Here is a 27,256-nt window from a genome sequence, read left to right on the forward strand (position 1 = left end):
TGTATGTACCGCAAGGTAAAATACCAGGTTGGGAAACTGGTCTGGTCTACCCTTCTCTCGAGGGTAGATAGCCTCTCTTAAGTCGTGGTAGACAACCCATCTAGTGATGGTGTCATAATAAAAAAATACCATTGACAGCCCTGGCGAAACATCAAGTATTCAACTACGGACAAGATTTGAACTACAAACTCGTGTAGTGAGTTCAATCTCAGCTGCAGCTGCATGTTACGTTACATTTGCATCACAATATTTTAAGTCTTTTTTATGACTTGACTGAGATTTGAACCTTGATCTATCAGCCCATCAGCAAATACTCTATTGTGTTAAATGGGTTAGTTCCCAGAAGACTCATAATCTTCAGCAGCTGAACCGTAAGCCGTTTCTCTGACATCTTGACAAAACCAATTCCTCGTCAATATTGAAGATTTCCAAGCAGTACTAAAAACCAATTCCTTTTAGACAAGGAAAACATATCCTTCGCAGACATCATTGTGAAATGAATTAGAAACAACTTTAAATCGTTAGGTTTTGATTCTATTTCTCCATTGAAACGAGAAAAATGAAGAAAAATATGATAAAGTCAACAAGAAAGAAATCACAAATCAATAACCATGGAAACAAGGTGTGTGTGCATCAGTGTAAATGTTTATGTGTGTGTGTGTGTGCATATGTGTAAATGTATGTATGTGTGTGCATATGTGTAAATGTTTGTGTGTGTGCATGTGTAAATGTATGTGTGTGTGTGCATATGTAAATGTTTATGTGTGTGTGCGCAGTGCGCATGTGTAACTGTGTGTGTGTGTGTGCATATGCATATATGTGTGTGTGCATATGTGTAAATGTATATATGTGTGCATATGTGTAAATGTATATATATATGTGTGTGTGTGTGTGTGCATATGTCTAAATGTATATATGTGTGCATATGTGTAAATGTATATGTGTGCATATGTGTAAATGTATGTGTGTGTGTGCATATGTGTAAACGTATATGTGTGCATGTGCACATACGTGTAAATGTATATGTGTGTGTACATGCGTACGATTGGTTTTGTTTTTTACAGCATATCAAACCTTTCCAAGTTATTTAATGCCGAATCTGGTCATTTTGGTAAATCTTTTTATGCTCAAATATTTATTCATGGTGTTTGGTTTGATTGTTTTGTAGTAGAAAATTTTCGCTTTTGGTTTTGCAGAAAATGATTGAGTTTTGCAAAGAGAATAAAATCAAATCAATAGCCTCAATATTTGGTGCAATTTAAGCCAAGGATTTGGTGTATATGCGTGTGTGTAATTTTCATTACACTTCAATGAGTTCTCAGAGATCAAATAGGGCTCCTTCTTAAAAAAAGCTTAAAGAAAGCTAATATTACTTTCTTTATGAGATACATAGATATCCGAATATTAATTTAAATTTTCCTGGTAATTTCAGTGTTATGTGACCAGTAGTTTAAGAGTTTATTGGTTAAGCACACACACACATGTATATATCTACTGCTTTATTTAGAGAGATAAAAATGCATAAAAAATTAGAGCTACTGTCTACACTGTGAGTGTTTTTTTGTCATAATGTTTCGACAAATGCTAACTCTGATCTTCTTCGAGTACTTTTTGCCGAAGTTGTAGATCTTGGTGTCGAACTTGGAAATTTGTATGGAATTTTCAACATAAGCCTTTATTTAATCCAGCTATCTACCCGGAGGTTGTCGCGTTGCAGCAAGATACTGTTAAAAAAGTTCAGAGGGTCGAAACGTTGGGAACATCACAATTCAAGATTAGTACAGCAATTTGAATAATACAAATAATACGTCTTCCTCTACCTTGAGTCAGTAAAGCATTGAAGAATAATTTTTTTCTTCTCCCCAAAGGGGGGGGGGGCGGATAAGTGGTGGCAGATTTGTCTAGGCATAAAATACGCTTAAATACGATATTTTAATTTATCCAGATTTTATATATATTTATGATAGAGTTGTGATTTCAAAAGTAAAGAAATAAAAAGTATTTGGGTGCCATCAGCTAGAATCAAAAGCAAAACTGTAGCATTCAAAGCTGGTGACGTTACCACTGTACCAACGTGACACGCATATGAACTGATTAAAAACAAACTGATGAATGTACAAAATCTAATGATTTTTTTCAATTTTTACCCCTTTTTGACCCCTTAAAAACAATTTTAACCAAAAAAAAAAAAAAAAAAAAAAAATGGTCTGTAAGAAATCCAATCATTTGAGGCCCCTAGCGCTGCTCAGCAACTTTTAGTTTCGGAAGAGATAGAGTTTGAAAATATGGAGACAAACAGACATATAGCCGTTTATATATTAGATTTTTCTTGTGGCCTTTTTTTGTTTTTGCAGAATTCCAGAACCAGGATTCATCTGGTCTTGTGTAGTATCAATAGAAAAAAAAAAAAAACGCACCATTGCGAATATGAACCAGTGTATAGCTTTTCCGTGGAATTTCATTTGGGCTTCGGTGTGAATATTTAGTCAGGGTACTAGTAGGGGAGGTATCCTCATATTAGCAGTGAAGAATAATTTTCTTCTCTCAAGGCTATTCCTAAATGGTCACCCCTCTGGTACTTACCAGACTCAACATTGCTTAACTTCAGTGATCCAATGTGATTATGCAGGACCCTATGGACAAATTTATCTTTAGTTGACCTTTGACAACTAAACGTTTTCGTTTACTAGCCAAATAGAAAAGTTACTAGCCAAACTCATGTGATTTTTGGAATATGACATCTTCGTTCCGTGACAAGTACCTACACCATAAAGATTTTTCTGTAGTTTTTGAATAAGTGTAATTCTAAATATGCTCCAAATTTTATGTTGAAGGTATAAACATTTGAATGTCTTAAGGTGTTTTTTTTTGTTTTTTTTACACGCCTTCATTAAAAAAAAGAAAACAAAAAAAAAACGTGTATATTGTTCTATTAAGCTTTTATTATTTAAATAATCAAAAAAAATTTTTTTTTGAATAAAAGACTGAAAAAACATTTTTTTACTCATTAATGAGCTTTGGAAGATTGTTGGTGAAACACACACACACACACACACACACACACACACACACACGCCAAAAGATAAGCGTTTCATTATTTCTAGTAGCCCTTGAAAAAAAAAAATCACTCACAAATATGACTGTTTCTCTCGCAACATAAAGCCCTGTTTCTCCAATGGACCATTTTACTGTGTTGTAGTTTCATTAACTTCTATTCTTTGCTTGGTTTTGCATAATTTCAGAACAAGAATTCAGTCGAGTATCCAGCTTAATGCTGTTATTTGTGATAACATGACTAGGAGAAGGTGCTCCATAGTCATGCTGAGGGGATTTTATTTATACAAGCACATACATGAACATATTACAACAAATTACAATGGTTGTCCCTAACATACATCAATGGACGTATTGATACTTTTGCTTGGATTCCATGGCCCAAATCGAGCTGGTCCAGTTTACTTTTTGTTCCTATTTACAATGTCTCCCCACGGGACAGAGTTAGACACCAGGGTCGTTTTTTAACGTGGAGAAAAGGAACAAAAATAAAAATTGTCTCAGTCATGAAGGATTTCTCCTCCACTGACAGAGAACAAGAAATTGAAGTGCAGCATCTGAAGAACAGATACTACACTTTGATCTTGACCCGAAGGCCAAGGGTTGTTGTTTACTTTTTGTTACTTATGATAGCATCATTAAGAGAAGGTGCAAAATTAATTTCCTTATGTGAACCAGAGCAAATCCTAACCTGAAGAGACCCTATTTGAGCTTCAAATACTGTGTTATTTTTATTTGAATATTTGGTCAGGGTTCACTTCTAAGGCGACGTATGCTCATGTCAGGGTATCCTAACAAACCCCTGTACAAAGAGGCGGAGGAAATTCAAGGGTGGTTTCTCATAAGCTTTCAAACTCTCTCTAGTGTTATTTATTTATTTATTTATTTTTCTCATCTTTTTGTTTTATTCTGGGAATAGGCCATCCTACTGGAAGCCAGACATTCACCCACTATTTATATATGCATGTGTATTTCTCTCTGCTTTCAGATATGCACCCATATGCTTCCCGACGGACTATAACATGGTCGTCTCCAATTCTAATGTGAATAAATTCCTATTAAGTCGTCCATTTAGATAATATAGTCCTTTTTTATAATTTTTTTTTTTTTTTTACATAGGTATCATCACTTATCAAGGCCAAGAGGCCACTCAAGGATAAGGGTTAAAGAGTGTACAGTAGACAATTGGACAATATAGCACTCATTAGTAATGGAAATTCGGTAAATTTGTTAACTTATATGGAACGGCTCATCAAAAACTTGTTTACTTGAAGACAACCATATTTTAGTCAGCTGGAAAGCAGGAAAACGGAAGACAATTTCCATAGGCGTGCAGTTCTAAGAAAGAAGCTTTGTTCATGGAATCTACGTTTAGGTACCAAGTTCCACTGTGGCTGATTTTGTCTGCCCGTCTACCTAACACTTAACGCTTATCTGTGAGTGGCTGCAAGGGCCTTGATAAGTGACGACCCTCCAAGTAAAAAAAAAAATGTATGCATATTATATGCTCAATTCGTATGAAACCATGATTTGCAGATATTCATTGAACTTCTGTTATTTTGAATATTTGGTCAGCGTTTACTTGTAGGTCAAGGTATTCTCATATCAAGCTATCCTGACAAACCCCTGAACAGATAGAGTGGAGGTATTCGAAAATAGTGTCTAGTAAGCATTCAAACTATGTGTGTGTGTGCGTGAGTGCGTGTGTATGCGAGGGTGCATGTGTGTATGCGAGGTTGCATGTGCATATGTGTATGCGAGGCTGTATGTGTACGATAGTGTGAATATGCGAGAGTGCGTGCAAGTGTGTGTATATGCGAGTGTGTGTGTGTATGCGAATGTGTGTAAGCGTGCATGTGTGTATGTAAAAGTGTGTGCATGTGTGTATGAGTGTGTGTGTATATGAGTGCGTGTGTGTGAGTGTATGCGAGTGTGGGTGAGAGAATGAGTGTGTGTGAATGTGAGAAAGTATGTGTGAGTGTAAAGGTGTATGAATGTGTGTGTGCGTGTGTGTGTGCATGTAAGTGTGTGTGTGTTCATGCATCTTTCCGTCTGTTTGATCAAGATCAAACATAATGTAACACTAATGTCTAGTTTTTCCCTCATAGCGAAGCAAGTAAATAGGGTCACACAAAAACTGGATCAACGGCAGGGAGAGGGACATTCTAAAAGTAACGCCTTTCATTTTCTTATTCCGTCCAAACGAATCAGAGCGGATTACAAAATGTATTGTTATGACAACTGAACTTATGCATTCATGACCTGAAACTTTCACCTCTCTGTTGCAGATATTGACGGTGTGAGACTTTAAGAAAGCAACTCCTGTCATGGTCGTGCATCAGAAGCAGAGATGCGTCATTGAATTCTTGGCAAACACTTGGCAGCATTTGACAATTGTGTTGACTATGTACAAACATAAATTCAGGAGTATAAAAGGGTTGCTCATTTTAATGGTACCATTCCTGTCTTTGTAGCTCTTCAACTTTTTGAGTAAAAAAAAAAAAAAAAAAAAAAAGGAGGGGGCATAGTTTTTGAATGACCCTCGTATGACAAAGCATGCTCCGGACACTCATGTACAGCCAATGTTCATCACTGGCGAATGTGCATTCAGAATGGTGGTTACTATGTAGAAAAATAAATTCTGGAGCACAAAAGGTTGCTTCTTTTAATGGTACTACTTCTGTCTTCATAGCTATTCGACTTTTTGAGTGAAAAAAATAGGAGGTTTTCCTTTTGGAATGACCTTGACAAATGTATTCACAGGTATAATTGACCCATGACCATAATGGAAGTATTTATGCATCTCTGAAACCAACATCAAAGCTAAAATTAACCCTAACTGCTCAACCGTAACACTTATATCATCGAATCTAGCAAACCGAATCACAACGGAATCAAGGGTGCATCTTTGCAGCCAAATAAATGGATGGCAATGCTAGTCTATGAATGAAAATGTAACTGTGCCAATTGTTTGGTATCTTTAAATACTTAGACTGATTTTTGTTGGCAATGTTGAGTCGATTCTTCGCCAACCATAACTAGTGCGTTCAAGATGCTGTTCAGTGCACATCATTTATAATGAATCTTTTTTTTTCTATCTTTATTTCTTTCTTTTATTTGAATGCAAGTGTGTATATATATATATATATATATATATATATATAATTTCATTCATTTTAGGTAAACAAAATTACCATAAGTCACTACAATAAATTTACTGTTTCGGTCTTAAAAGACATCGTCAGGCAACAAGAGACTTCTGGTCTTATTCGAGGGCAGTTATTTAAGGAAAATGGAAACCGAATACAAAAAAAATAAAAACAAAAATGTTTGACAGAATAAAAGTTTAAAAAAAAAAAAAAAGAAAAAAAAAGAGAAAAAATATTTTTCCTTTCTTCCTTTCTGTCAATAGGCTTTAAAATATTTTGATGCCAGGCATTCTTGCATTTTTTAAAGAGTCTCAGACGTGTCAGGGTTATGAACCTTTGTGTTGATCTACCTTATTGCATCCCTACATGGACTCTTCCTCCTGCCCCTCACTATGAATAGTGATAATGGTTCTAACCAATCCAGCATTCTGGATTATTTTATTTTATCAATGTATTAGTATGATTGATGCGTTTCTATTTTGGATTGAGGATTTGTTGTATTTAGAGATGCATCAACGCAATCCTCAAAGAGATACTTCTATTTGTCCATTCTTCTGTCATGCTTAAGTTTAAAATAGTATTTTTGTCCTCAACCTATTTATGGGAATATTTAGGAAATATTTATTGTCGAATCAACTATCTATATATATATATAAAGTAGTAGTAGTAGTGTGTGTGTGTGTGTGTGTGTAAGTGTAAAACTCCTACAGCGCACAACACTGAACTGATCATAATCAAACCTGGCATGATGGTTTCCCACCTAGGAATCGTACACACCATTATTCAAGGTTAAGGTCAAAGGTAAAGGTCATAGCCTATGTATATATACTCTTGTACATACCATTGGGCTGATCATGACCAAACCAGACACACCGTTTTTTCAAGGTCAAAGATTAAGGTCATATTTGGCACGACTTTTAATAAACTTCCCCACCTAGGGATGGTGGCAAGCCACAACTTGATGTGCACCATCCATAGACAGGGGAGTTTATGAAGAGCCACATCTAATATAACCTCGACCTTGAAAAATCTAACATTACATTTACCAGCTAATGCCGGGTACATCTGCTAGTTCTCTAATATTTCTTAATGTGTCTGTGAGCATTCAAAGAAATGGTGCACCATTTTCTGACCCACATGCACAGCCAATCCTAATTTAACCTTCGTTTTTATGAAGCAAAACGTAGAAATTATCTGAGATCAAACAGACTGGAGTTTCATTGTTATCAATTTCGAAAAATAAAAATAAACAATTTATCTTGATACCAACTTTGCTTGAATGTGCACTGCTGAAAACAAAGGAATAAGCAAAACTTGTTTGGAAAACATGATAAAAAAAAAAAATTATCATCATCATTATATTTGATTTAACATCCATTTTACATGCTGGCATGAGATTGGTGGCTGCAAGAAATTGACTTTCAAAGTAACCCATATCTGAATAGTGATAAAGGTTCTAAACAATCCGGAAGTAGGCATCACTGCTTGTTATTTTTTTTAATTTTTTTATTCTTTTTACATAGGCATCACCACATTATCAAGACCAAGAGGCCACTCGAGGATAAGGGTTAAAGAGTGTACAGTAGAAATTGGACAATATAGAAATTAGTAATGAAAATTCGGTAAATTTGTTAACTTATATGGAACGGCTCATCAAGAACTTATTTATGTTAGACTTGAACACAACCATATTGTAGTCAGCCGGAAAGCAGGAAAACAGAAGACAATTCCACAGGCGTGCAGTTCTAAGAAAGAAGCTTTGTTCATGGAATCTACGCTTAGGTTTAGGCTCAGATAAAGAGTGGGGAGAATTATTGATAGTGTTTTCAGCTAGACAAGTGTTTCTTGTGAAAGTTTGGCAAGGGGGACCATAGATTGAAACTCAGTCGAACACTTTCCATGAAAATAACGATACATTAGAGACAAACTTGCAACATCTCTTCTGTGAGATAGAGCTTGCAGGGAAGAGAAAAGGACATCTCCTACGAGACTACGAAGTCTATTTTGAACTCTATCAAGGCAGGACAAGTCCTTTCTAGCAGCTCCTGCCCAGATGTGGCAACAGTATTCCATCCTCGGACACACCGGGCTCTTATATAGATAGAGAATTGCATCAGCAGTGAGATATCTACTGGATCGATAGAAGGATCCCACCATTTTTCCAGCGGCCTTGGCAACAGATTTGATGTACATGTTCCATTTAAGACCAGGAGTAACGGTCAAGCCCAGAAGCTTGTCAAAACTTGAGGCCTCCTGAAGACGAGAGCCATTCATTTCAATTGATGCCAGATGTGGATCAGAATGTTGATGATGTAAAGAGAGAAGCTTGGTTTTAGATGCATTAAAAGTAACCAGCCACTCCTTTCCCCATTGTATCATGTGCTCAAGATCAGAGGGGAGAGAATCAGAGAGAACTTGGTCGTTTACTGTCTTAGATGTGCTACCATAAATGGTAGTGTCATCAGCATAAATGTCTACAAATGATGTAAGGATGTGATTTGGAAGGTCATTAATGTAGATCAGGAAAAGAGTTGGATCCAGGATGGACCCCTGAGGGACTCCAGCATTAATACGGTGAGCTTCTGATTTTTGCCCATCAACTCTTATGAACCTATCAGAAAGAAATGATTTAATAATTGAGAAGACATTTCCAGCTATACCATAGCTAGAGATCTTGTGAAGTTAACCTTTATGCCATACCCTATCAAAGGCCTTAGATATGTCAAGAGTAATTGCTCTAGAAAGGTTATTAACTAGACTACCCGTGACCCATTGGGTCAGTATGTTATATTAGCTATGGAATTCATGTATGAGCGTGACACTTGTGACGTAAAGAAAACAGTTTTTTTTTTTACATAACAGAAACATTTCTATGAAAGTATATTAAAATGAAAAAAGAATATAGATAGATTTCTATGAGTCGTTCTGTTTATTATAATTGATTATTTTTGAAAAAAAAAAAAAAATTACAGTTACTGAATTATAAGTGGTTGGCCATACTTATAGGTAAATGTGCACTGAACAGATACCATAATACTTATTATAGTTAAATTCAAATTTTGATATACCTGCTTTTTTTTTTTTTTTACATCGTTCATTTCTGTATGTTTAAGTTATTTTAACCCCCACTCTTCCCATGTTAAATAATAATTTCAAAATAATAACGTTAATATTTCAGTGCGCAGGTTATGCGCGCATGCACAACCGGATGTCATAAACTGGAAGGTGAATTACATACATCGTTACAAGATCATTTGAGTTTTATAATTATATAGATTATATATTTGGACAACGACACACATGCATACATACATCTATTCTTTATTGAATATATGATTTTTTTCACTCGTTGTTTTTAAAGGACATGTACATCTTTGCAATTTATAACTATAATAAACGGTGGTTTCATTTGATGCCATAACCAGCAAATTCTAGCATTACTACAAATATAATTTGCTGATTTCTTTATGTCCTCTGATGACAAGAATAGCAGGAATAGCATTCTTTGAAACTTCGTGGCATAAGGACTTTGTAAATTGTTGTTTGGAGTATTCAGTTGAACAATAAATTTGATCGTGAATTTCAACTTGGAGTTTTAATTTCTTTTCTCATATATATATATATATATATATATATATATATATATATATATATACACAATATTTAATAATAAAAAACAATAGAGCTTATATATATATATATATATATATATATATATATATATATTCTCCTATAAATTTGATTTGTTTTGTTTGTTTGTATTGATATTCATCTTAAAAAAAACTTTTTTCTATTTATTTAAAAAGAAAATACAACTGTTATATATGGATTGTGGAATTGCATCCACTAGCAACAGATCTAGCTAATTTGCATATTCTTTTAAACATTCATTTTAATTCCTTATTAGTTTTTTGCGGTTTTCTTGTAGGATGATCATCTTTAGTTAACTATTACGTGTAATTATATTCATGCAGATATTCTAGATGATTCATACTTGAATAATAGTTGCATAAAAAGCTTATAGTAAATACAAAACTCTTTCCATATATACATACATACATATATATATATATTTTTGCTTAAAAATTTTACCTACCAAACTCCCCCTAAAGTTTTTGGTTTACAGACATGAAACTTTATATATAAGGTATCTGAACCCATGCGAAACTTTATATTGGGTTTTAGCTGGAGGAAATCGGTACAAAACTGAAAATTAAAAAAAAAAAAAAAATTGCCAAGTGAAGGTCGAACGACGGCATTACGAATATGCATGCATAACGTAATAGCTATTGGTTCATGTTTTAATTTTTAGCTTTGCAGAAAACATGTCTCCATAGTACAGTCATTAATGGCAGAGGCAAAAATAAATCATAAGCTAAACGTTTTGGTTTCGATTCTCGGTGGTGACGCACGAGTCATTTGTCTTCTTTTTTTTTTTAAACTTTTAAAATCATATCATATTTAAGCGTATTTTACGACTGGGCAATGCCAGGCGCCTTGCTAGTATGACAATAAAAAAGTAAAATAAATCCAAAAATATGAGTTGAGTTAAAATAGAAAAACAGAAGACCTAAAAATCAACGTTTCACCACCCAACTGTCATGTCAGCTTTTTTTAAAAAGAAAAGCTAAAAGTGTAAAAAAAAAATAAATAAATAAATAAAATAAAATAAAATAAATAAAATAAAAAAAAAATAAATAAATAAATAAAATAAATAAAAAAAAAAAAAATAAATAAATAAAATGCTTTCTTGTCACTTTTAGCTTTTCTCTCTTGAAAAAGCCAACGCAACAGTTGGGTGGTGAAACGTTGAATTTTAGGCCTTCCTTTTCTATTTTAACTCTCTTTCTCATATATAGTAGAACCCCGAGATACGGCATTAATCCATTCCAGGGCTGGAATCGTAAGGTGAAATTGCCTAAGTAAAAGTTCATATAGTACATATTAAAAACTAGTAACAAAATACAGTACAGTATATAATACACACATATATATAATCAAATAACTTTATAAATAACACTGTAAGGCGGGGCAAATACCATAACCAGGGGCCGGAAAAATATCGTATTTCACATCGTAACCTGAAAAAAACATATTCGGGGCCATCGTATCCCGATGTTCTTATATATATATATATATATATATATAGTAATTTATAAAATATATATGGCGATTAAGCTACACTGAATATTCTGCGTTTCATCCAACTATAGGATTCGTCAGGCTTATGCGCGAATTCTGTCGTTGCTTCTTGTTTTTATATATGCTGAGGATTTCTAGTTGGCCAATCAGCTTTCTAGTATCCACCGCGCCCCTTCTTTCAGCCAATGGGCATGCATTTTATCAAACAAAGGATCTGTTTTAGAGCTAGGTTAGTGGTTTTAGGTGGCCGTTCTCCCTTTTTTTTTCTTTTTTTTATGTGTGTGATCGTTTATGTATATTCATGTTTATTTAATTTATTTATTTGTTTGTTTTCTATTGTTATTGTTAGTTTTAAAGCTATTTTGTATCGCTATCCTAGAGTAAGTTTTATTTTGTGAACACAGTTGTTTGCTATTTCCCGCCTACAGTTTAATAGATTTTGAGGTTCTTTAAAGTACAGGATAGAAAATTTTTCATGGAGGCATAATTTACATGGGTCGTCTAAATGTCTGCATGTGGTAGCTTGTCTCATTATTTTCCATTCGACTACCGGCGAATGTCCGCTTTCTTTGAGTTCCCAGTATTTATTCGCTAGTGTTGTTTTTATACGGTGTTTTTTATTTTTGAATGTGCTTTTGTGGTCATAGTATCGGGTTTTGAAATCTAAGGAAGTCATGCCTATGTAATATTTCTTGTTATTCGGGTTTTCTTTCGCAAATATTGTTGCTTGATAAACTACGATTTTTGTTAGACATTTGTTTTGGACTGGGCAAAGTGTGCGGTGTCTACAATTGCATTTATCTTGTTCGTTATTAGTATTTTTATTTATGGTATGGTTGTTCTTGTCCGGGGTTGGTTTATTATTATTATTATTATTACTATTATTGTTATTATTATTATTATTATTTCTGCTAGTGTTGCATATTTGAGAAAGGAAGAAAAGGGAGGGAGAGAGAGAGAGAGAGTCGGGTTAAACACAGTGAGTGAGAGATAAAGAGTCATAGGCAGATAGATATATAGAGACAGAGGGATACAGAAAGAAAGAGATAGAGAAAAATGTGAATGCATCATTTTTTTTAAATTTTGCATACTTGAAAGTAGAAAAAAGAGAGACAGAATAAAAGTTAGACACGGTAGAGAGAGAGAAGGATAAAGAGAAGGAGAAAGAGACATGTGAATGTGTCATTTTTTTTACTTTTGCAAAACTATAGTTTAAAAATACAGATTTTTTTTCTTAGAATTTTTATTTATTTAGTTTTTTACATATTTGGTATAAAATAATACTGCATTTATAAACCAAAAATTTTGGTAATACATTAAAGAACAAAATTCAGTTGGATTATTAAATCAACACAAGTACCAAACATTGATACAACTTTTAACAACTGCAGCTTTATCAAAGAGGAGTCATTATTTTTAAATGGCCATCACACTAATGGATCTAGAGGTGGGTAGAGTTCATTGCGAAACATTATATTGCTTTGAATCGACATGATATTATTATTTCAAATGAAAATGTTTCTGTGACTTACAAACTTAGTGCTTAGATAAAATAAATGTTTGTTTTTCTCTATAAATTATTTTATTAACATATTGGTATGATTGATGCGTTTCTATTTTGGATTGATAATTTATTGTATTTGAAGATGCATCAACACAGACCTCAAAGAGATGCTTCCATTTGTCCATTCTTCTGTCATGCTTAAGTTGAAAATAGTATTTTTGTCAACCTATTAGTGGGAATATTTAGGAAATATTTATTGTTGAATCAACTATCTATCTATATATCTCTCTCTATATATAGATATAACTACTTAGTTTACTTACAGAAATTAATATACGAAAGTATAGATTTATGCGTAAACTTTAAGTATTTACTTCAAAAGTGCTCAATACGTAGATAGAGCTAGTTAGTAAGTTATAAAATGTATATGGCGATTAAGCTACACTGAATATTCCGCGTTTCATCCACTCTAGGATTCTTCAGGCTTATGCGCATAAGCCTGAAGAATCCTAGAGTGGATGAAACGCGGAATATTCCGTGTAGCTTAATCGCCATATATATTTTATAACTTGCTATATATATATGTAAATAAAATAGTAGCGCGTGTGTGTGTGTGTGTGTGTGTGTGTGCGCACACCACTGAACTGATCATGATCAAACCTGGCATGATGATGGTCCCCCATCTAGGAATCGCGCACAGCATTTTTCAAGGTTAAGGTCAAAGGTAAAGGTCGTAGCCTTATGTATATATACTCTCCTACAGCTTACACCATTGGACCGGTCATGACCCAACCCGACATGATGATGGTCTCCGACCTATGGATGGTGCACACCATTTTTCAAGGTCATTTTATTGTCAAAAATTATGGTCATATTTGGCGCGACTATTCATAAATTCCCCCACCTAGGGATAGTGGCGAACCCCAAACCCAGTGTGCACCATCCCTGAGCAGGGGAGTTTATGTGGAGCCGCATCAAATATGACGTTGATCTTGAAAAATTTAACGTTTAATACCAGATACATCTGCTAGTTCTCTAATATTTCTTAATGTGTCTGTGAGAATTCAAAGAAATGGTGCGCCATTTTCTGACCCACATGCACAGCCAATCCTAATTTAACCTTCGTTTTTATGAACCAAAATGTAGAAATTATCTGAGATCAAACAGATTGAGTTTCATTGTTATCAATTTAGGAAATAAATTGTTTCAATTTATCTTGATATCATTGTGGTCTCGTATTTCTGATATTTTTATTAAATATAAATTAAAAATAAAAATGTATCTATATATAAATGATAAACTTTAAAGAATGGAAAAAAAAAAAAAAGAAAGAATAATTAACCTTTTTTCTGATTGGTCTAAAACTTTTGGTTATTTGAAGCCGCCATAAAAAAAAAGAAATAAAAAAACTGCCATCCGTAGCATAGCTAGAAAGCAATCGTTCGTTTTGGAAACTAGAAGAGCATCGCCCCCTCCCCTCGGGCAGCTATACTCTGGTAAGTTGGCCTGTTACATCCTACATTTTTTTTTTTTTTGATTTAATTTTTCAAGTTGGATATAATTTTTGCGGTGTGTTAGTTTATTAACAATGAAGATACAGAACAGTAAAGAATGGATTTCTACATAACACCGTTGTTCCAGCACGGTTCGTGTTCTGTATAAGTGCCGAAGTGTGTTAAGGTCCTTTCCTGATCCTGGTGAACTTGAAGAAAGAATCTGATTAACTTTAATCATCCTTCTAGTATAAGGGAGTACCTGAACAGATAAAAACCAAGTATATTAAGTTTTGTAGGCCTATCTAATCTCTTTAAAGTATTCGCAAAACCGACATCATCTTGCTTAAATGTGCACCGCTGAAAACAAAGTAAAAAACAAAACTTTCCATAAATACGTACTCTTGAATGGTCAATAAAAAAAATCCAATCATTTGAGGCCCCTAGCGCCGGTCTGCGACTTTTAGTTTTGGAGGGGATGGAGTTTGAAAATATGGAGACAGAACAACAGACAGACATATAGTAGTTTATATATTAGATTAACAATCTATATATATAAAAGCGAAAATGTATGTATGTATGTATGTATGTATGTACGCTTTTCCTCGATGTCCACAAAAGGCTTCTTTCAGAGAAGCGCTTGCTCGGTTCACAACTTCTTAAAATTTTTTATATCATCTATAAATTGTAATATCTCAGAGTTATCCACGGAGCTCGCCTGTCTATTTAATTTTATTGACTTTCAAACGTTAATTATTCCACATTTCCCGCATTGGCACGCGTTACATTCGGTTTTTGGTATAAAAAAAAGCGAAACTCGACTCTAATAACAGGCCGAAAGCCAGTTGTCTCAAGAGAGCTAAGTAACGTTTGTTCAATGTCGACTTCGTCATATCAGACTGTAGCTTTCATTTCTCTCCTCCTAATAAACAGGGAGCGGTTTTTTAAAAACAAACAAACCGATTTATTCACCTCATTCAAAACTATCCCGCACAAAATGCTTACTGCTGAATAGCTATCGCCGTCACGTCAATCAAAAATGACACCTGTTTTTTTTTTAACACTTTACTATTTTCCAACTGCGCGTCGTGAAGGCTTCGTTTTTTTTTCATGGGCACCTGATTTTTTTCACATTTTCGGGTTTTTTTCACATACCCCAAAAAACACCCGGGCAACGCCGGGTACCCCTCGCTAGTTAATTATAAATAAATATGTCCAGTCTTGTGTCCGAGTCTAAGGAGACCTTACAGTTATCAAGAAAAGGTAACTCTGGAGATCTTGTAGTGAGTGGATGTCAGGGTTTTGAACTGTTGTGGTGGTCTATCCTACTATGCCACTCTGTGGACTCTTCTTTTAACCAAGAATAGTGATAATGGTGCTAACCAATCCAGAATCTGAGAATGTGAATTTTCAATCTCTCCACATATTATGACCGTATTATTAGCTGTTATATGTGGAGAGATTGAAAAGTCGAATATAGTTGACCATATATGGAGGAAAAAGGGGTAAACCATCAACATTTATGGGATGTGCTAAAAATTATAGATAGAAAAGAAAGGTGGAGAATAAGATGAGTCAAAGAAACAGTGCATATCAATTACTAAGTGAACTTAGTATAGAATTTAACATATGTGAACCGTTAATAATAAAAAATAGGTAATATATATATATTTTTAATGATATCAAAGGGATATAGTGTTTACCTAATATATGCAATGGCAAACTTCAATCTACTATAAATAACAGTATTTATATATAGATAATTTAATCCCAACTGAATAAAAAAGCTCAATACACAACAGAGAGTAGAGCTTATTATAAGAGAAAGAAAATTAAAACTGTAAGTTGAACTTTACAATCAAAATTTATTGTTTGACTGAATACTCCAAAAAAACAAAAAACAATTTACAAACTCTTTATTCCGCAGAGTTTCAAATAATGCTATTCTTGTTATTCTTCTCATCAGAGGACATAAAGAAATCAGCAAATTATATTCGTAGCAATGTTAGAATTTGCTAGTTATGGTATTAAGTGAAACTGCAATTTATTGTAGTTATAAATTGCCAAGAAAAGAAGTGAAAAAATGTTGGATATGTAAAAAAAAATATAAAAACAAACCGTGCATAATATTTCAGCTTGCATGAAAATTCTATCAAGTTGATCCGAAATGCGAAAATAATTCAGAGGCTTACTTGGCCAAAACGTGGTGAGATGACAACAACTATGGATGGCAGTGATTGCTGAGAATGCAGTTAGGAGATTCGAAGTTCCTATCCATCGCGGTTACCACCTGACGAAGGCCAGAGGAATAGTTGTCCGAAACGTCGTGAAACAACAACTAATAAAGATGAGAATAATAGTTCGCAATAAATAAATTAATATAGATAGACATCATCTACATCATAATTCAGGTCATGAAGGGTTAAGTTTGAAATCGTATTTTCGTCATCAACCTATTAGTTTGAATATTAAGGGAATAATTATTATATGATAATTTTTTTTCACAAGGCCTGAATGCCACTCAAGGATAAATGTTTATGCATGCACGGTGAGGGAAATTGGGTAGAAATTGACTATTCAAGAGAGATGACTCAACAAGAATTTGTTTGCATTGAATTTGAAGACATGTTGTGGTCAGCTGAAAAGCAGGTTAGCAGAACAGAGCCCCACGGTTCTAGGAAAGAAATTTATTCATGGAACTCATGTTTAGATTTAGACACAAATGTTGAAATCGAAAATTTCAATGGAATTTTGAGCGGAACCCTTTATTTACTTCACGGGAGTAGCATGCTCGTGTTCCGTCAGCCATGACTGGATAGAGGTCACAATTCACAATTGTATTTTTCGGTTGCCCACACTAAGAATTGAACCTTCAACCTTCAGGAGAATATCACTTTTTACAATTGATTTTTCCAAGCATTCTAACCACAGCGCCATGGGTGAAGTAAATGAAGGGTTTCGCTCAAAATTCTGTCCACATTCCCAAGTTTTTACAGAACCATTTCCGAGTTCGACAAGATACACCTGAAGAACGTTGGAGGTCACATCGACCGAAACGTTGTGAAAATCACACTCAATATGAGAACAGTAGTCCGATGACTCCAAATAATATGAATAACCAATCCTCATCTCAAAAATTCAGAAATTTGAAGTAAATTTTGGTTGCCAACTTTTAAAAAAGGGGGAAGTAACTCTGTATTTGTCCATATAGAGTTATATCCCATTCAAGTAATTACATACGAATTAACTATTGTCTTACGTAGTAAATACAATAAGTAAATTTTGGTCGCCATCTTTAGAAAAAGAGGGAGGTAATTCTGTACTTGTCCATATAGAATTATTTCTCTTACAAAAAATTCAATTCTGTAAATCAACAATTTTTTTAAAAAAGTACACTACGGTGTCGGGGGGGGGGGAGAACAACAGATAATAACAGATCCACTATAATAGATATTAAAATAAGCTACCGGGCAACGCTGGATAGGTATAACTTGCATATTAATAGATAAAAAAAACAAAAAAAACTGAGTGATACATATGAATTAAATATCATGTTAAGTAGTAAGTAAATTATCAGGTTTGAGAGAGAGAGAGAAGAGAGAGAGATTGAAACGCAAGGGAGGGAGGGAGGGAGGTGGTGGCTAATAGACAACCTTACAAAATAAAAAAAAAGAAAAGAGAAACCGCCAGACGTTAGTTAACTTCTATTGTTCAAGCCAAAATGAATGTGTCGACATGTTTCCCAAACTGTTTTTCTTATTCATTATCATACCATTTGCATGAAACTGTGAAATCCCTACCAACCAACCAACCAGCTATAACCTTGTTTTTGGCAGAAAGCTAACATTTTCTAATATCTTTCTCTTCACTGCTTGCGTAACAGCCGCCTCATCTTCATTTGAGCCTATCCTCCACTAAACACGAAAAAAAGGAAAGAAAAAAAAAGAGCGCTGCCACTCCTCCTCCTTCAAATACCATCTTGATCGTTGTGGATACAAACCATTGCTTAACATTTTTACAGTACTCCTCCTCCTACTACTACTATTACAGCACGATTCATGTACTTGATATTTCCATTCTTGTTGAGCGATGCAAGTTGGGTAGTCTTGTTCAATTGGTAATCTACTGATCTACTGGCCTAGTGACCACCGGGTCAAGGTAAAAAGTTTTTCTAACCTTTTTATGGAGAAGAGCAGTTTAGGTGGGTTGACATTTAATGGAAGATAAGGTCAGACACAAAGAAGAAGAAGAAAAAAAAGGTACGTCTGTAAAAGGGCAGGTAGCAGACGAGATTATATATATATATATATATTATATATATATATGCAAAAAAACAAAAACAAAGGAAAAAAAATGAAAGAAAGACTATTTGCCATTCAGCGATTATGAACCTAACTCTAAGTATTCTTTTTGAATGTAAAACTTACATCGCATTGTGGTGTGGTTCCTGACCTTGGTAGAGCCATTCTCGACAACGATAACGTCTTTGAGTGTTGCTAAAAAACTAGCCGTTACCACATGTATGTATGTATATATATATATATATATATATATATATATATATATATATATATATATATATATATATATATATATATATATATATATATGCATACTACACACACAGGTGATATTAGGTTTGCTATTTAACCAATTAGAATCTGTGTTATTTCCGTTGTCATCAGCCAATGGTCAGGCTTTTTATCAAACAAATGTTTGGCTGACTTCTATTTCACCTATCTTTGTTGATATTTTGGACAGGAGTCTTTGGCCTAATGGTTACCTTGTTTAAATTTGAGTGTGCTTAGATACGTTTTCTTGGTTGTTTGTTTGTTTTTTTTTTAAATATTTTATATATTATATTAGTTTAGTCTTTTATTATATATATATATATATATATATATATATGTTATAAATTAAAGTTTACTCTGTGCATACAGCTATTTGATATTTCGCTTCTACAGTTTAATAGATTTTAAGGTTCTTTAAAGCTTAGGATTTTGAATTTCTCATTTAGACATCATCTACATTTTTACATGTAGTGGATTGTACTATTGTCGTATTGTGCTTTTATGGTCGTAACATCTGGTGGGTAATAAGAGCTATATTTATTTTAGTTTTATACAAAAAGGGGCAAAGCCCTTCATGAAAACTCCAACTTTTGTGAAATTTGTAATAATAGATAAAACAGGAAAGTGGCTGACAATAGTCAAGGGCAACCCAAAGGCTACTAGTTGCTACGCTACTGTATGACTGCAACATAACAAGACAGAACAACCTAAATCACAATCAACCAATTAATCCTCTCACTGTGCATATTGGAGATTAAGTGACACCAAGTCTCCTGGCATTTATCTATGCAAATAAGACTATTATAATTATGTATGGCCAAAAAACCCCACAATTTTCTTATTTACTCCTGAATACAAAGGTGATATTCGATTGGTGTTATGTATTCTGTTACACATGAATAAATTTGAATTTGTTCTGGAAGTAAAGAGTGCATTGTCTTATTGGCTAGTATGATTCATAAGAAATAACTCGAATATAGTTAAAGGGACATAACTTTTGAATATTCAGGCCAACACTATTGTGGATAATGGAACCTATTTTTTTAGAATTACAAATTATAACCTTGGAAAATTATTGAACCAACCCACAATCCTTCTGCTCCGATACAAAGTTACCCCTCTTTCCAAGAAGAAAGAAGAGGAAGAAAGCAAAAAGAACATATCAAACTTCCTTCCCCTTTTTTCACCGATGAATCTATAAAGATTGTTCATAATAATTTTTTTCTGGTGCATACAAGTAGAGTAGGTGTACATTTAAATTAAGGAGTAAAAACTCCCCTTCTTTCTTTATTCAGGACTAACAAAAAATTAAAATATTGATCAAGACTAATGATTAAAACTGATTGAAATGACACTTCTTGAATATAGATTTCCTTTGAATAAATAGTATATATAGAAATCATGCTGGAATAAAAGTGTATAAAAGTCCGTTTTCAGTATGAAAAATAATTTGGGAAACAATGTACCTTTTGTACATCTATATATAAAATTGAGATTGTGTGTGTGTGTGTGTGTGTGTGTGTACATTTCCCTACCAAAGTACTCTGTCAATTTTCAGTCTACAGACTTAAGATTTGAGAAAATCTTTTTACTCGGTTTTCGGCCAGAAATTTTAATGTCTAGGAAAACTCTACCAAACTCCCTCAGTCAATTTTGGTTCTAAACACTTGAAATTTTAGATGTAGTTTCCTTGGAGGGTCAAAATCGGGGTCAAACTTAAAAAATGAATTTGACCTTTCAGCCAATTTTTGGTCTAAACATTTGAAATTTTACATAAAGTGTATTCAGACATAGGGCAAGCTTTTTAATCAGTTTTTGATCGAAAATTTGGCTGTCAAGAGGTCAAAGTTCAAAAGATTTTACTTTTGCGGTCTCTAGCAAACTATTCAGCAAATTTTGAGTCTAAACATTTGAAATTTTACATAAAGAGTATTCAGACATGCAGGAAGTTTTTTTTAATCAGTTTTTGAGCGAAAATTGGCTGCTAAGACGTTAAAGTTGCAGACTCTACTAACCTCCTTCACCAATTTTGGGCCCAAAAACTTGAAATTTTATATATAGGTTACCTGGACACGAGTCAAACTTTTTAGTATATATATATATATATATATATATATATATATATATATATATATATATATATATATATATGAATATATACATATATATGCACATAAAGTTATGAACAATACATAGGGCCCGAGCAAAGCTGGGTTGAACTACTAGTATTAATTAAATTGTGAACAAAAAACACAGGAATATGACTTTACTATAACACTATATATATATATATATATATATATATATATATATATATATATATACACACTCCAGAATTCAGCTTGCTAATATAGGGTGACCCAAAAAAAGGCAAAAGCTAAATGGAGGCAATCTAGAACATATGCTGTAGAATGGAGAAAAAAGGGCAAAGACCCTTGTGTTTTTATGTGATAATATAATAAACTAGTTATGGCCAAAGTTTCATTTCATTCGGACAAAACACTAAGAAATGGGGCCTAATTAGAGCTGAGGCCCGTTTTTTTTTGGATCACCCTGTAGTCTCCTAAAACATTGTGGTGCCTCACTATCTGTGAATACTGACTTCATGCGGTTATTGACATTGTTTTTTCTTCTCCACTTTCCCCAGCCTATCCATTCATACGTGAAGATGATTTGGCGCATGATCGAAAATGTTTCTGATACCTATGGACTCATATCAAAATTACAAAGAAAATAGAAAAAAATAAAAAAGGAATAATTAAACGCAAGTTATAATGAAAAAAAACTTGGATTTTCTTCTTCAGGTATGCTCCGAATTTTCTCTCCAGAAACAGGAGTAAGATTCCTTTTGCCCTGAAAGTCATATGAAATCACATATATGTAACTGAAATATAAAAATCTATGCATATAAAATCATATAAATATATGAAATCACACACACACACATATATATATATATGATGAGAGAACTTGAATGCTTATGGAAGAGAACTTGAATGCCTACTAAACAATATCATTGAATGTCTGTAAAGGGGTTTGTCAGAACAACTTGGCATGAGGATACTTTTCCATGACTAAATATTAAAAATCACATAGTATTTGCATCCCAAATAAGATCTCCTTTCTATGGCTAACCTACATTAGCTTTTGCAAGGAATGGTGCAACTTCTTCAAGCGATGTTACCTCAAGTAATAACACAAAGCTGGATACTCCACCAGACTAGATAAATTCTTGTCCTGGAATCTAGTAAGATAAAGAAACCAAAACGAAAGATATACTACAACGTATAAAAATGGTTAATTGGGGAGAAGAAAATTATGTTCTCAATTTCTTTACTAACTCAGTGTTTGAGAGATAAAAAACTATAATAGCACATTCGAATATCTATGTATCTCATATAGAATTCAAGTGTTAGCCTCAGGTTCTGAGCCCCTTGATTTGAGAACTTCGACTGAAGTAAAATAAAATAAAAAAATGCAAAGGAAATTGACACTGTCAATCAGCAATCATTATAAATCTCTAAATACTTAACTATAAAAGTGTTTGTTTTTTTTGTACCAATTACCGTAAAAGCACATCTTGAATGTGTCTATATTTTCTCAAACTTAAAATCACATTTGTGAGGGGGTGATCTAGAGATTTTAGTCTTATTGAAAGTTTAAGTCAATAAATATTTATTATTTCATTATTACTACAAGCAGTGGAAAATGTTTTTTAAACCAAAATCAAATAAAAAAGATAATTTAAGGAATCGGTTTTGGCATCGGAAAATAGGCTCAAATTTTTCTGGTTCCGATATCACAAAAAAACCCAATTTTACCGATTCCTGATTCTGATTAATCATCTCAGCACTAGTAAACACACATTATTTGCAAATAATGGAGAAAATTTGAATGCCTACATGACACTAATATTGAGTGTCTAAGGTCTCTCTGTACAGGAGTTTTCCAGAACAACCTGGCACGAGAATACTTTTCCCTATAAGTAAACCCAGAGCAAATATTCAAAATCACATAGTATTCATTGCCCACATAAAATCTCCTCACTATTGCTAATGTACATTAGTTTTTACAAGGAATGGTGCACCGTCTCCAAGTGATGTTACCTCAAGTAATAGCACAAAGCTGGATACTCCATCAGATCAGACTATATGAATTCTTGTCCTGGAATCGAGTAAGATCAGGAAACCAAAACGAAAAATATACTACAATGTATAAAAATGGTTAATTGGGGAGAGGAAAATTATGTTCTCAATTTTTTTACTCACTCAGTGCTTGAGAGATAAAGAATTTAATGGAACATTCGAATATCTATGTATCTCATATAGAGTTCAAGTGTTAGCCCCCAGGTCGTGGGCCCCTTGATTTCTGAGAACTTCGGCTGAAATAAAATAAAACAAAAAAGTGAAAATAATTTGTATCTGTGACTTTATTGCAATTATTGAAAGAACCATTTAAAAAGTTTAAATATTAAGACATAATCATGTTGACACACCAGTTCCTGCCAGATCAACGAAGTCAAGCAGCGACAAGTCTGGCTAATACCAGCTGGGGACCATATAGGAATGCTAGGCGCTGTATAAGGTGGCAAGACAGCACTAGTATCAAACGAAAAAGTAAGGCACCTCCTTCCCTCTGCTAGTCTATGGGAGACCCCTGAGCAAGTTGAAGAACCTACTTCAGCCCCCCCCCCCTCGATCAGGCTAACGTGAGGAAAGCAGATGATTAATGTAATATGGAAGCAATCAGGAATCATTCTGTTTATGGTTTTGCATCTCAATGTGCTGGACAGAAGATCCCTTTGGGTCCAATGGTCAGGATAATCGCCCAGTATGGGCACTGCTCGGACAGAAAGAAACTACAACCTAATATATGTACAACTGCAAAGATAGCTGTGGTAATACAACAAGCGCTTTTGAAAAAACAGCATGAATGGGATTGTGAATGATGAACAACAATGAATTCATGAATGCCTCGAGGGAGCGAGATAGATGGAGAATCAAAGCCATCAATGCCTGAACCACTAGAATAAATGAAATATTTACTCTTTTTCACCCCCCAAACAAAGCATATTGTCATTGAGAACATGGGGGTCTACTATTTGGGATAGTGTCTAACTTTTACCTAGTACTTTATCCACTATGTCACAGGTTCTTACGCTTTTGGCATCGGAACATAGGAAGTTAAGCAGCAAGATGTTTGTTTACATTACATTTCAACTTCTGCAGGTTAGTCAGCGACTTCTTTCAGTGTTGATCCAACCAGAGATCAGGGCTCTGGTTGGATCAACACTGAGAGAAGTCGCTGAGTTTACGTATCTGGGCAGCAACATAGCTTCCACAGAGAGAGATATCGGAATTCGCATCTCAAAAGCATGGGCCACATTGGATGGGCTTCGGGACTAACTAACAAACTGAAAAGGCAGTTCTTCAGGGCAGTGGTAGAGTCTGTCCTTGTTTACGGTGCTACAACCTGGACACTCACCAAAAGATTGGAAAGAAAACTAGCCGGTACATATACCCGTATGCTACGAACAGTATTAAATATATCTTGGCAAAATCATCCCACAAAGCAGCGACTTTATGGCAACCTACCTGCCATATCTAATACCATCAGAGAAAGACGCCTACGATTTGCTGGTCATTGTCTGAGGAGCAAGCAGGAATTGGTGAGTGATGTATTGCTATGGACTCCACGACACGGACGCACAAGCAATGAACGACCTAGATCCACGTACATCCAGCAAATAGCACACAACGCTAACTGTGAACCTGAAGATCTGAGGCAGCTGATGGAAGACAGGAAACTCTGGAGAGGGAGAGTCACATTGGTCCGGGCAAGGAGCCCATGATGATGACGATGAGGTTAGTACAATAAAGGAAACAGGAATAGAATTTCAAAGTTTACCAGTCGAAGGGATTAAACTATTAGAGTAGAAGGCGTTTAACTTGAGTGATCTGGCAAAAACCGGTGTGTCAATGTGATTGTGCTGTATAAGTTAAGCAACGTAGAGCCTGGCCAGTATCAAATGGGTGACTATTTGCAAAGGCGAGGTGTTGTATGTACCGCAAGGTAAAATATTAGGTTGGGAAACTGGTGTGATCTATCTTTCGCTTGAGGGTAGATGAACTTCTCTTAAGCCGTGGTAGGCAACCCATATTGTGATGGTGTCACAATAAAAAAAAATACCCTTGATAGCCCTGGCAAAGCATCAAGTATTCAGCTACGGACAAGATTTGAATTACACTACAAACTCGTGTAGTGAGTTCAATCTCAGCTGCAGCCGCATGTTACGTTACGTGTTAGAAGGCTTTCCAGTACCTAGGAACCTGACCAGTTAAGGGGTGGGATGTTGCTGATTATCAAGTTAGTGGTATGTATACCGAAGCAGCATGTGGTATGAGTTTATCAGAGCACATCCATAAAAGTACTTGTAAAACAGGCACAGAGCAGCAAGAAGACAGAGGTTGGAGCTTGGCAGACAGTGTGGGACCTATTAGATTTGAGACTATATTTTGTGATTCTGTCTTAGAGTGAGAGACTAGTGGGAGATGCACCAACCGAGATGTGGCAACAATACTCCATGCATTGAATATTGAGATTCATTTTGTTTTGGAAACTGACTCTCATAAGAATTGATTTGAACTAGAAAAATGGATTATTATTTAATACTAGCAAGATGATGCAACGTTGCCCGAGATTGAATGCTGATCGACGAATGTTTCAACTCCTGTATTTGTATTATCGTCGAAATCAGTGAAAGCGTCTATTTTTCAATAAAATCAATAGATTACCTGCTCTAGACGAGGACCCATTGCTGTGCATCTAGAGGAAGCTTCACTTGCTTCTTGCAGTGACTTAGTTCACAATATATTGCAGCCTACATTGCACTGTGGAGAACCTACTGTTGATGTTATAAAATTATTTTTTTATATATAATGGCTTGAATTAAAGTTTAAAATGTAAAAGTCAAGTATCATGTTTCAATTGTGCTCTAAACAGAAACATTCATTTCGAATGCGCCTCTGTCATATCAAAGAACCTACTGTTGATTTTATATGCCTGCCCTTTCGGCTAGTGTGGTAATAAAACTTCTCAAGTGCACTTGTGATGTTAGGCTGTGTAAGGTGTTAACTTTGGTCATAATCGCCAGTTCCTTTTTCACTGGATTATTTTGATTATCGATACTTATCGAAGACATTCTGATACAAAACCTATCTAAGAACACTGCCAGGCACATAAAGTACCTCCATGTGAAATCTCATAAAAATTTTCGAGTCCATAGGAAATGAACTCACACAAAGTTCTTTTCATATAACAGTAAAGATACATTAGTGATGGGACAATTCTAACCTTTTTTCTCTGATTCAGATACAATTCCTGATTTTATTTTATATTCCCGAATCTAATACAATAACAGATTCCGATTCTTTTAAAATCTTTAAATATTTAGCTAGAGTTGTTGTCCGTATTATTTCAATTCTCTGGATTACTGTTCCTATCTGGAGTGTTATTTTCAAAATGTTTTGGTCGATGTAACCTCTGACCTTCTTTAGATGTATCGTGTGAAACTCAGAAATCTTTCCACCAGAGCCGTGAATTTGCATCGAATTCCAACCCTTTATTTAATCCACGAGGGTAGCTTGCTCTCGTTCTATCAGCCGTGACTGTCATAAGTAATTTGCAATTGTATTTTGAGTGTTGCCAACAATGAGGATTGAACCTTCAACCTCCAGGAGAGTCTAACTCAGAACTGAACTTTACAAGTATTTTATCCTGGTCCTTGTGCTATTGTCATAAGAAAATAAACAAATTTTTTCTGATTCCGGTACCTCAAAAACTTTCAATTTTTCCAATTTTGGATTCCGATTAACCATCCCAACACTAATAAATAATTCCTTCATTTTCAATCTAAATGTTCTTAAACCAGCTTTTATGTACATTTTATATGCTGATTTTTCTCCTACTCTGATGAGAAGCTTTCAGCTCTTAAATGCCATGGCCTAAAGAGCTTTTTCACTCTTATTGATCTGATGATATAATAAAGTTTCAAACGTAAAAAAAAAAGTATTTGGGTGCCATAAGCTAGAATCCAAACCAAAAGCAAAACTGCAGTATTCAAAGCTGGTGACGTTACCACCGTAACGACGTAACACGCATATGAACTGATTAAAAATTAAAAGATGAATGTACAAAATGTTTAACGATTTTTTCTTCAAGTTTTACTCCTTTTTAATAAACAATTTTTACCGGCTAAAGACCCTTAAAAAAAATGGCTCGTAAAAAATCCGATCATTTGAGGCCCCTAGCGCGGCTCTGCGACTTTTCGTTTTGGAAGAGATA

At 34.4% G+C, this 27,256-nt stretch overlaps 1 protein-coding gene across 1 annotated transcript in view; it reads right to left on the minus strand.

The window, feature by feature from the left end:
* The window catches only part of LOC145287800 (diphosphoinositol polyphosphate phosphohydrolase 1-like), a 567,419-nt gene that overhangs the window by 73,964 nt on the left and 466,199 nt on the right, over positions 1–27,256 (minus strand). The window lies entirely within an intron of this gene.

This window comes from Euprymna scolopes, chromosome 11, assembly GCF_053919585.1.
Source record: "Euprymna scolopes isolate OS-2025 chromosome 11, ASM5391958v1, whole genome shotgun sequence".
NCBI lineage: Eukaryota > Metazoa > Mollusca > Cephalopoda > Sepiida > Sepiolidae > Euprymna > Euprymna scolopes.